The sequence below is a fragment of the Lathamus discolor genome, chromosome 5 (genome assembly GCF_037157495.1).
Source record: "Lathamus discolor isolate bLatDis1 chromosome 5, bLatDis1.hap1, whole genome shotgun sequence".
Taxonomy (NCBI): domain Eukaryota; kingdom Metazoa; phylum Chordata; class Aves; order Psittaciformes; family Psittacidae; genus Lathamus; species Lathamus discolor.
Window position 1 is genome coordinate 101,779,740 of NC_088888.1, and position 10,937 is coordinate 101,790,676.

The 10,937-nt window shown below is 42.0% G+C and overlaps 1 long non-coding RNA gene across 1 annotated transcript; it reads right to left on the reverse strand.

Annotated features, from left to right (window-relative positions):
* Nucleotides 1–4,147: 4,147 nt before the first annotated feature.
* LOC136015584 (uncharacterized) lies at nt 4,148–10,055 on the reverse strand. The gene is made up of 2 exons (XR_010613254.1): nt 9,830–10,055; nt 4,148–7,153 (listed from the first exon to the last, which is right to left on the reverse strand). It is a non-coding gene; the product is annotated as an uncharacterized LOC136015584 (long non-coding RNA).
* Nucleotides 10,056–10,937: the final 882 nt, after the last annotated feature.

Below are 10,937 nucleotides of genomic sequence, written 5' to 3' on the forward strand. Positions count from 1 at the left end.
TCAGCAGGAACTACCCCTCTTTCTCACAGCGCAGAGCGGTACCACCCCAACCTCACAAACTGACCATACGACAAAAAATACTGGCTCCTGACTGTACCAGTGTAACCACCAGAGGTCATATCCTAGAGGTCAGAGGGGGTTGACAGAGAGGGTTAGGGTCACACTGTCACTTATTTCTACCTGGGCCATGCGCATAATACAGGATGGGATCTCTGCTCCACCCCTCCTTGACTTCCCTTTAACCCCCACAAATCACTCATAAACCTGCCTCTGTAGAGTGGCTTGGTCTGTGTATTTCTCCAGGCTTTCTCCCTCTGGGTACCTACAAAGACCCATTAATAATGCCTTATATCTACAAAGCTGGCTCCAGACTCCAGTACATGCTTAATATCATTTATGTTCATGACCAGTAAAAGCAAAAATACACCTTAGGCATTTTTGGTTTTTACAGTAACATATTTGGGAGTGTAACAGGTAATGCTAAATCAGCAGCAGGATCACTCTTCCTTCAGTGAAAACACTTCTAGTTACAGGTAAAACATTAATTCAAGAAATCAAATGCAAGGGTTAGGCAGTTCAAACAAAGCACGCTTCCTGGTTCAAAGCCCAGTTCAGACCTCTATAATGCTCCAGAATTTATTGAAAGAGTAGACTTCGTTTTATCAGTTATGACTGGATGTTACAGTAAAGAAATTGCTGGTGGAATGTTTTGAACAAATATGGAGCATTACCAGGTAATAATGAAGGTGAGTTTTTTTTGTTAAAAAGCAGTGATCTGTCTGACATACACCAGAAGATTTTCTGATCGAAATACAATCTTGAGCAAGTGAAACACTGCTTCATTACAATATATCATTTATTTTGTTGGAGAATGAAAAAAAAAAAAAACAAAAACAAAACCAAAGAAAAACAACCCTGCTATAGGATATGACTAGCCAGGGTTCAAGTTTACTCTTAGGTATATCAGTGTAAATCTGGTTATAACACTACTGCTGATTTGGACTGGTACGACCTGAAACTGATGGACTGGAAACATTTGAAGTAAACATGCCCCTATGATTTCAAATACCATTTATCACTCAGCTATGCAAACTACCATCAACAGAACACAGACATGCTACTTTTGAATGAAAAAAACATCAACCTATTACATTCAAATAATAAAACCATTATATAAGTGAGAGTGAGTTTAATTGGAGGGCAAGTATATGTTCTCAGTGTTGCCCCCAATCTGCAGTTATAAATCTCTTTCTGTACATCAGAATTCACACGTTTCATACTTTCCTTGGAGAAGCGAGGAGATATATTCCACAATTATACTCATTAGTACCTGTCTTTTTAAAATGTTTCCAATTTTTTAGATAAAATATGAGGCATGAGTTGTATGATGTAATTTCTATCATTAAATCTCCATTAACAGCCTGCCTAATCACCTACTGTTTGTTGTTTATTGGTAGTCTTTGTAGCAGTGAGAGTTAAGAATATGTCCACAGAGAATTTCAGGGAAAGGCAAGAAATTTGATTGGAAAAAACCCACACATCTAGTTGGAAAAGAAGAAAGGCTTTCAAGCAACAAATTTAACCTGAAGAAGAGCTTGTGTGGCTGAAAGCTTGTTAGCTGTTCCCATGTTTATCACTTTGTCTTACAAAAGATTACCTCTCCCCACAAAACTTGCCCCAATTATTTACTAAATAAGTGCCTTGAATGGCTAGGACCTTACAGTTTATGCACATTCTCAACAGAAAAATGCATGAATATAATAATACAATACAGAAAAGACACACACAAAAAAAAAGCTTGTGTATATTTTGTACAGATTTCTTGTAAAAAAGAAATATTGTGTATTATTGCATAATACTACAATTATACAGAAAAGACACACCCCAAAGCTTGGTGTCCGTAATGAAAACCCATCACCACTGTGCTGCAGATGAAGGGGTTCTGCAGAAAGCTCAGTGTTAGTTTCTTGGTTTTATGGGAGGAAGGCAGTTGACTGGCTGTAAAAGTGAATGATGTGAGGATAGGTGAATTAAGTGATTAGCTGAGAAGACAGAGCAAAGTTTCTCCCCTTACTCTGGGGTCATGATCCAAACTTTGTCAGTCAGTCCTTCACAGAGCAACAGTAGAGCTCTTTGTCTGGCTTAGCTGAGTCACCCAATTATCTCAACAACAGTAAGTATCTAGCAACAGCCTCAATAAACACCCATTTATCTGATCAATAGGCCATTTTGAAACAGGTTTAGTAAACATTTCCCTTTCACTTTTGGATTACATTATTAAAAAAGCTGTCCACTGGAGCTGCACCTCATGCTGTGAATAACCACACCAAACCACAGATGTCCCACCCAGCTTGGGGAGGTGGGCTGACCTTAACTTCACACTTCTTGACCATGTTGAAACACAGAAAGCAGGTAGGGATCACGTAGTATTTATGATGTTTTTTCTAGCTATGGGTTCACAATAAAAATATTATTAACGAGTGCTATCAATACCTGCACAAGAATTTGATGGCTGTGTGACCAAGACAGAAAGAAACAAGCAGCATGAACTTAATTTCCAAAAAAATGTTAACATTTGCATGTGATATTTAAGGATAACTCACAGTGGCTGGTACGTACTTTAAGTACTGAAAGGGTTTTGAGTACTTGGAGATTGTGAGAAATGTTTGCAGTGGACCGGGATCTGGAAAAAAAAATGGGATTTTTTTGTTATCAGGGAAGATACCAAGATTATATCCAAAGTAACCCTTGATGGACTCCTATGAAAGGGAGGCTGTGAAGTCTAGTTAGAGAGAATATATATACATATATAAATATATATGTAAATGTGTATTCATGTAAGTATGCATATATGGATTGGAGGTGTGCTCTTCCTGGGAATGAGTTGTTGGCAGTTGTTTACTGCTTTTCCCAAGCTCTCCAAGCAGCCCTGTGCCTGCCTCTTGTGCAGTGGCGAGGGAACTGTCCCTCTTCAAGGCACAGGGAAACTTTTTTTCATAGGAAAATGTCTTTGTTCAGCTGAACTTCTGTTCTTTTCCCCCTCAAGCAAATGCATCATCAGCCTATATGGTCAGAATGACCCTCCCTCAACCTTTCTGGCTGAAACTGCTCTCTTGTCCAGGAAATTAAGTGTAGAGTTTTACTTGCTTCAGCACCATGAATAATTATATACCTGTATTCTCATACTGCATTTCTTTTCATATTGCTATCACAATGTCACTTATATATAGAATTTTTTTAACAATGTACCTATATTATCTGCACTATTTAAATACTGTATAGCAGCGGAGTTTACTCCCTTTACTGCTGATTTTTAAGTACAAAGGAATAAACTCTTTTTAGAACTATGCTTGCAGCCCAGGGATTGTACCTGTCAGTAAAACAATACAATCTGCACTCAGATAAAATCTAAATCTAACTGCTCAACAGAGACAAAAGGAAGAATAAATAGACATCTCACCTGTGAAACACCACCCATCTGCTGGGTGGGGGTGAAGATCTCAGCTGCCTTCTAATCTCCCAGTTTATCTCAACCACTCATCACACCTCTTGATGTTTTTCATGCTTACCTTTATTGTGGCTATTACACCTTATTCACATAAAGCTCAATGTAATGCATGAGTAGGACAAGAGCAGTGTTTTACCTTTACCCATGTGACTACATGGGCACTTTTATTATTTACACTTAACTGTACAGAAAGGATGTGGAACTATTTGTCAATTACAAGGTTTTTTTTGCCTTTTTTTTTTTTTTTTTGTACATACTGTCTGCGAGATGCAAACAGCACCAATTTCTCAGCCTCTACCACACTGCCCATATTCATCCCTCCATATACAGAGGATTCAGGAGATGTTGCACAAGCCTGACTGCAACATAGGAGAATAAATGCAACAGCTATCCCAGATGCACATAGATAGATAATCCAGATGTCCTTTTGCTCTGAAGAGTGAAAACCTTCCCCTGGGAAGTGTGTTTCTGTGGACAACATACCACTACCTGAATAAACACACATAATACCACAGCACACGCAGGAAAATAAATGTGTGCGGATTTGGCTGGGACAAAGCACAAACCAAAAGTGACCATGGTGCAGGAATTTACTGGTTTCTTTTGTTCTCCTGATATGCAGATTGACTCCACAACTCGTTAAAGTTGTAAAGTAGGTATGCTTTATTCAGCGCTGAGATGCATGGGGATCGTTCCTCCAAAGCATGCACACCCAGGGTCGTTTTTCCTTTACATTTATTCCCTTAAGGCATACATATGCATTAGATTACTGATACGCCTACACATATTTAGTATCTGTCCCCGCTTCGTATTATAATGAGCTAGAAGGTCCTTTGCGCCTGCGCAGTGCCCCCCTCTGGTCATGGGCAGGGGTCTCAAGATGAAGTAAATGAGTCTTCCTCTTCTTAAACTTTTCACCTTTTAATCTTCGCGCATGGCTTTAGGGTTTAGTCGGTACCTCATCCATAAATCATCAGCTTCTCCCCCTTATCAATAGACCCAGACATTCGCATTTCCTTGTCAATAGTTGCTTATCAGTAGAATCAGGCCTCTGTCTCCTCCCCTTATCAGTAGTCTGTGCCTTGTTCGTTTGGTAAGCATTATAGGTGTTTACAGCAGACAATACTTTTGTTCAAGCAAGGGATTCTTCTAACTCTCTTATACAATCCCCTGTATTTTCCTTTGTACATTTCATTAACCCTGTATCACTCCCCCCTTTTCTATAAAGTAAGTAAATTCTTTTACTATATTTTTTATGACAGAGCTATCCATGTTCTTTCTATCGATTTACAAAGTGATTTTGATATACATTGTACATTTCATTAACCCTGTATCAATCCCCCCTTTTCTATAAAGTGAGTAAATTCTTTTACTCTTCAGACAAGTTCCTCTTTCGACCAATTCTTGCGGAAGGTATCTCTCAGCACCTCATTATGTGTATTTGATAGAGAGTTCAAAATCATTATGTATCGTAACATTCGCCAGTTCCAAACAAATAATTCAATAGACAATATGAAACTAATACTAACTAACATTAGAAGAACAATAATGGGGTGACACAACGTATTCAGTATGCCAGTTGCAGTCGGTGGTCATCCCAAAGGTACATTTCACCAGTGGTGGCTTGTATCTGGTCCTACCCTTAGTAGGACTCTGCTTATTTCTTCCATATTATGATGGATGCCTGTTTTTCTGGACCCCTCTTATTAGGTCTGGATTTTATCAGTTGGTGGGATATAACTGGTGCTGAATATGCAAAGTCACACCCAGTGATCTTAGTAAAATTATAAAAACAAAATTAGAATGATTCTTAACAGTCATGATTTCATTATCATTATCCTCACAAAAGCACAAGCAGTTCTTAAGCACACACATACACAATATATACAATATATACAAGTACAGTCCTTTGAGTAATGTCTGGATGGATTTCAAAATGATAAGTGCCTTGTTCTGTATCAAGGCATATGTTTTTAGTATCAATTGCGTTTCTTCTCAGGCCTTCACAGTTCTAGTTGGAAAGGCTTCTGGCCAATCTGAAAAGATACCCATTAGTGCCAACAAATATCTATACTCCCCTTTTCTTGGCAGTTCTGTAAAGTTGATCTGCCACTGTTGTCCTGGTTTGTTGTCCCTCCCAGTTTGACCCATTCTGGGTTTAGGATTATTTTGGGGGTTTTTTTGGAGGCAGAGATTACACTGGTGAGTTGCCTGTTGAATAATAGCATACAGAGTTCTAGCCATAATTTTGCTTATCAAATATTTATATCAACTCCCCAGTGTGTTTTGATGTGCATTCTTTACTAAGGACCATAACGAAGATGAGGGAAGAATTATCTTTCCCTGTGGTGTACTAGCCCACCCTTCATCTTGACCTATAATTAATTTCTGATCTTCTTTATTATAGTTTGGCTTACCTTTTAGAGAAATCTTCCCATCAGGGATTAAAGCTCCTTCAACTGTTATCTCACCTTTTGCAGCTTCTTTTGCCTCTCTGTCCACCAGCTCATTTCCCTCCTCCAATTCTGAGCTCACCTTCTAGTGTGCCTTGATGCGCATAATTGCCACCTTCTCAGGTAGTTGGACCTCTTCCAACAGTCTCAGTATTTCTTGTGCATGTTTAATGTTTTTTTCCTTGTGAATTCAACAGTCCTCTCCTTCCAAATGGCACCATGTGCGTGCACAACTCCGAATACATATCTTGAGTCTGTATAGACATTTATGTTTTTTCCTTTTTCCAGTTCCAGAGCTCTAGTCAGAGCAACCAATTTCACCTTCTGCGCAGAGGTGTTTATGGGTAATGGTCTGGATTCTATTACTTCAGCATGCCGTTTTCCACTGATGACATAGCTGTTCCCAGTAAACCAGGTTTCTGCGTCGTCTAAAGGGGTATCTTTCAGATCTGGACGACTGGAATACGTGGCCTCAGTAGTCTGCTGAGGCTTGCTCCACCATGATGGCTTGATATTTCAGAAACCTTTGTGGGGAAAGCCAGTGCCCGCCTTTCACTTTCAGCACTGCAGACACTGTATGGGACACCAGCACATTTTCTGGCCCAAGGTAAATCTTTTAGTACAACTGCTGCAACGGCCCTGAGGCACCCAGGCCATTCTTCAGCTGTAGAGTCCAATTGCTTACAGGCCCAAGTCCTGTGCTAGTATTCCTAAGGCAATTTCTTGTTTCTTATGGGAGAAAAGAAAGGTTTACTCACATCTGGGAGTCCTAAGGCTGGTGCCAACCTCAAGGCGTTTTTAATTGGTGGAAGGCTCAAGTCGCTTCTCTTGTCACTGAAGATTCTTGCTGTAGTGCATATAGAGGCTTAACAACTAGTCCATGATGGTAGATCCACAATCTACACCATCCTGTCATACTGTCCAGGCCACACAGGCCTCTTCTGTCTGGGTAGCTATTAGGATGTCATCTATGTACTGCAGTAAATTCTCTTCTTCCAGTGGGGCTTCCCAGGACTCTTAAAGTCTTTTGAAAGTTGTTCTCCAACCAGGGTGGGACTGTTCTTAAATCCCTGAGGCAACACCATCTACATGAGCTGGATTATGAACCCACTCTTAGGGCTTTTCCATTCAAATGCAAAGATTTTCTGGCTGGCTTCATGGAGAGGGAGGCAAAAGAAAGCATCCTTCAAATCTGGAACAGTAAATCAAGTTAGCTCTGATGTTAAGCATGTTAGCAAAGTGTATGAATTTACTATTACAGGGTAGTTATTTTGTTAACAGCCCATAAGTCCTATACCACCCCGTATTACCCATAAGGTTTACAAACAGGTAAAATAGGGGTGTTAAAATCAGATTGGCACTCTTTTAGCAGTCCTAGCTGTAGGAAATTCTCAATCATTTGGAAAAAAATCCTTCCCTATCTTCCCTTTTCACGGGGTATTGTTTAATCCTGACAGGCTGTTTTCTCTCCTTGAGCTTATCTGTATCGGGGGTGCATTTTGGCCCTTCCAGGTATGTTTGTAGCCTATACCCCTGGGAATACCTGATCCAGTATATCTTCAATCTGACTTCTCCTTCGACATGATTAGTGATCAAAACTAAGCTTTAACATCTCTATATACTGTTGGTCGTTTACTTTTAAAGTGATCTCGCCTCCTTTGAAAGTAATGGTCGCTCCCAAGTGTTCTAACAAATCTCTCCCCAGAAGAGCTTTTGGGGAGTTAGGCATATACAAAAACTTATGGATGCCCCATTGTTTTCCCAATTGATATTTTAGTAGTTTACAACAATAAGCCTTTTCACCTTGGCCAGTCGCCCCTTTTATCATCATATAATCGTCCCCAAAGGCATTAAAGCTTTGTTTCAAACTGAATACGTTGCACCAGTATCAACCAAAAATTCCATTTCCCTTTTTTTTTTTTTCTTTTGTCCCCTAGCTCCATTATAACCAGTGGATCTGCTAGGGAAGATTCCCCTGGTCCCGTCAGCCTAGTTCCAATTCGGTCACCCGAGCCACCCCATGGCACTCCCACCAGGGCAGTCTCACTCCCAGCGTCCAAACTCCTCATAGCACTCACACCGATCCGGTTCCACAGAAGAGGTCATTCCCCCACTTCTGTCCGACATTCGTCCTCCACCAGTTTCAAAGCAACCAGCGCAGCCGCGGCTGTAGCACGACCCAGCTTTTTCTTTTCTACCTATTTCCAATTCCTATACACTCTCCATGCTTCCTCCTTCACTCCCATCCACATTTATTCATCAACCGTTCAATCCTGTCTGTCAACATGTTTGTCTGCCCCAGCACCCATCCCATGCTCAAACACAGGAACTGCGCGAGCTTCCCTCCTTTCCCCATTGGTTTTCCCTTTTTCATAATGTTTTTTTTGGTTTTTTTTTTCCACAGGTGCTCACCCTGCTCTGCAGGGGTTACAGGTGCCTGCCTCTGCAACAGCACTTCTCATTTAACCCCTTCTTAGCTCTGAATGTGAATGTGCTGCTTGTTGCCAGTGACAGCAATCTCCTCCTCCTTATCAATACCTGATAGGACAGAGGAAGAGGGTGCTCCTCTCGGAGGTACCTGTGATACATAATTTTCTTGATGACTGTCCCAATATCACAGGCTGAACAACATCTCTCCAGCTTAGCTTTCTGTTTTTCCCTGTTCTTTTCCAAAACCAAAATTAGGGATCTGGCAGAGTTATATTAATTTCACATTCTGTCTGCCACTCCGGGTGCTTTCTTAAAGTGAAACGTATCTGCATACATTACTTCATCGCATTTTCTTGGCCACCTCAAAACCAACATAACTTGTAAAAAATGTATTAGAATTCAGAGTTCCATTTTTAGGCCATTTTTCCTGATTTTCCAAAGTATATAAAGGCCATCATTGGTTACAATATTTTACCAATGTTTTCTTGTTTACCGAGCCCCCAGAAGAACCTCCCAGTTCTTTCCAGTGTGCCAAAATGTAACCCAATGGGCTTTTCTTCAGAATTCCCTTGTTTTGACCGGCTCCCATTTCAAACAATCTCTTACAAATCTCCATAGCTTCTCTTTCCCAGTGCTCTGCAAATGCACTTAAAATATGGGAGCACCTACACACAAGTTTTATGATATTCTCAGGGGATTCAGTAAGATAGTATCTCTGGGTTCTGCAGATCAACTCCCCTGTCATTAGAACATAGTTTCGGTTCCAGCAAAATTTACACTGCCCTAGTATCCACAGCAGGTTCCACTGTTCAAAACTTATTATGCACTCATACGAAATTTTTCCTAATATCCCCCGTTGACTGTCCCAAAAAGAGAGACATTAATTGTTGTGTTCCCATTTTATTTTCTCCTTTGTAACCACATCTTCTCAAATTTTCTTTGATACCTTTTACAAACCCTTTCTCAGTTTTCCTTTCTAACTTCCCAGAAGTCCACCAGGATTTTGTGGCTTTTCTCCACAAACCCACCAGCATTTCATAAGACACCCCGAGCAGTATCTGCCCCACTACCCTGAGTGGCTATAAAAGTGGGATACACACTAAAAGCACTGCCACAATATCCACGTGAAATGCCACCCGTCACATACAGTTACACTCCCACAAGGCACATAGGGAATTGCCTTGCCCTTGTATTTCGTAAAGCTATCCACTGCGGGAGGGGTAGTCGGACCTTCCCCCGCTTTCTGAGCTGCTTGATGGTTATACACAGACAAGACACAGGACAGAAAAACATAAACGCTTCGTCCGTCTCCGGCCGCTCCCCTCGCGGAGACACGGAACCGCGGATTAGGACTCCACACTCGCTTCGTAGCTACGCTACGTCTCAGTCACACAGAAACACACGGGATCCCACACACTCACACTATGGTTCCGCTTACCCTTCTCCTGCTTCCTACACAGTCATTAGCAGGTCCGTCCTGGCTCCCAAAACCTGGGATGTAGCGGAGACCTGGTGGGTTCGCCTACCCTACTCCTGCTTCCTACGCAGTCATTAGCAGGTCCGTCCTGGCTACCAAAACTTGGGATGCAGCGAAAACCCGGGCTCGCCCGATCCGCCTTCAGGATCGCTCGCAGCCGCGCTATCGGTCGACGAGCCCCCAGCTTGCAAGCCCTACCTGCCAAGGGGAACTCCGCTGTGCGCCAGACGTCTCTGCACGCCTTACCAGAAGCCCCGGGCCACGCGTACGCCTTACAGGGCCCCTAAAGTACCTAAATTCCAAGCATACCGTTTCTCCGCAGCCGGCACAGGTTGTTGTCTGTTCCCGCAGTGAGCGGATGAGAAGGGGAGCTCCTCCAGGCAAGCGGCCTGGGGCGCCTAGGATGTCCGCTCCTCAGCCGATCCTGCAGCCGAACAGAGGCCTCGTGCCTGGCTCGCCAAATTGAAACGCGGGTTGACTCCACAACTCGTTAAAGTTGTAAAGTAGGTATGCTTTATTCAGCGCTGAGATGCATGGGGATCGTTCCTCCAAAGCATGCACACCCACAGTCGTTTTTCCTTTACATTTATTCCCTTAAGGCATACATATGCATTAGATTACTGATACGCCTACACATACTTAGTATCTGTCCCCGCTTCGTATTATAATGAGCTAGAAGGTCCTTTGCGCCTGCGCAGTGCCCCCTCTGGTCATGGGCAGGGGTCTCAAGATGAAGTAAATGAGTCTTCCTCTTCTTAAACTTTTCACCTTTTAATCTTCGCGCATGGCTTTAGGGTTTAGTCGGCACCTCATCCATAAATCATCAGCTTCTCCCCCTTATCAATAGACCCAGACATTCGCATTTCCTTGTCAATAGTTGCTTATCAGTAGAATCAGGCCTCTGTCTCCTCCCCTTATCAGTAGTCTGTGCCTTGTTCGTTTGGTAAGCATTATAGGTGTTTACAGCAGACAATACTTTTGTTTAAGCAAGGGATTCTTCTAACTCTCTTATACAATCCCCTGTATTTTCCTTTGTACATTTCATTAACCTTGTATCACTCCCCCCTTT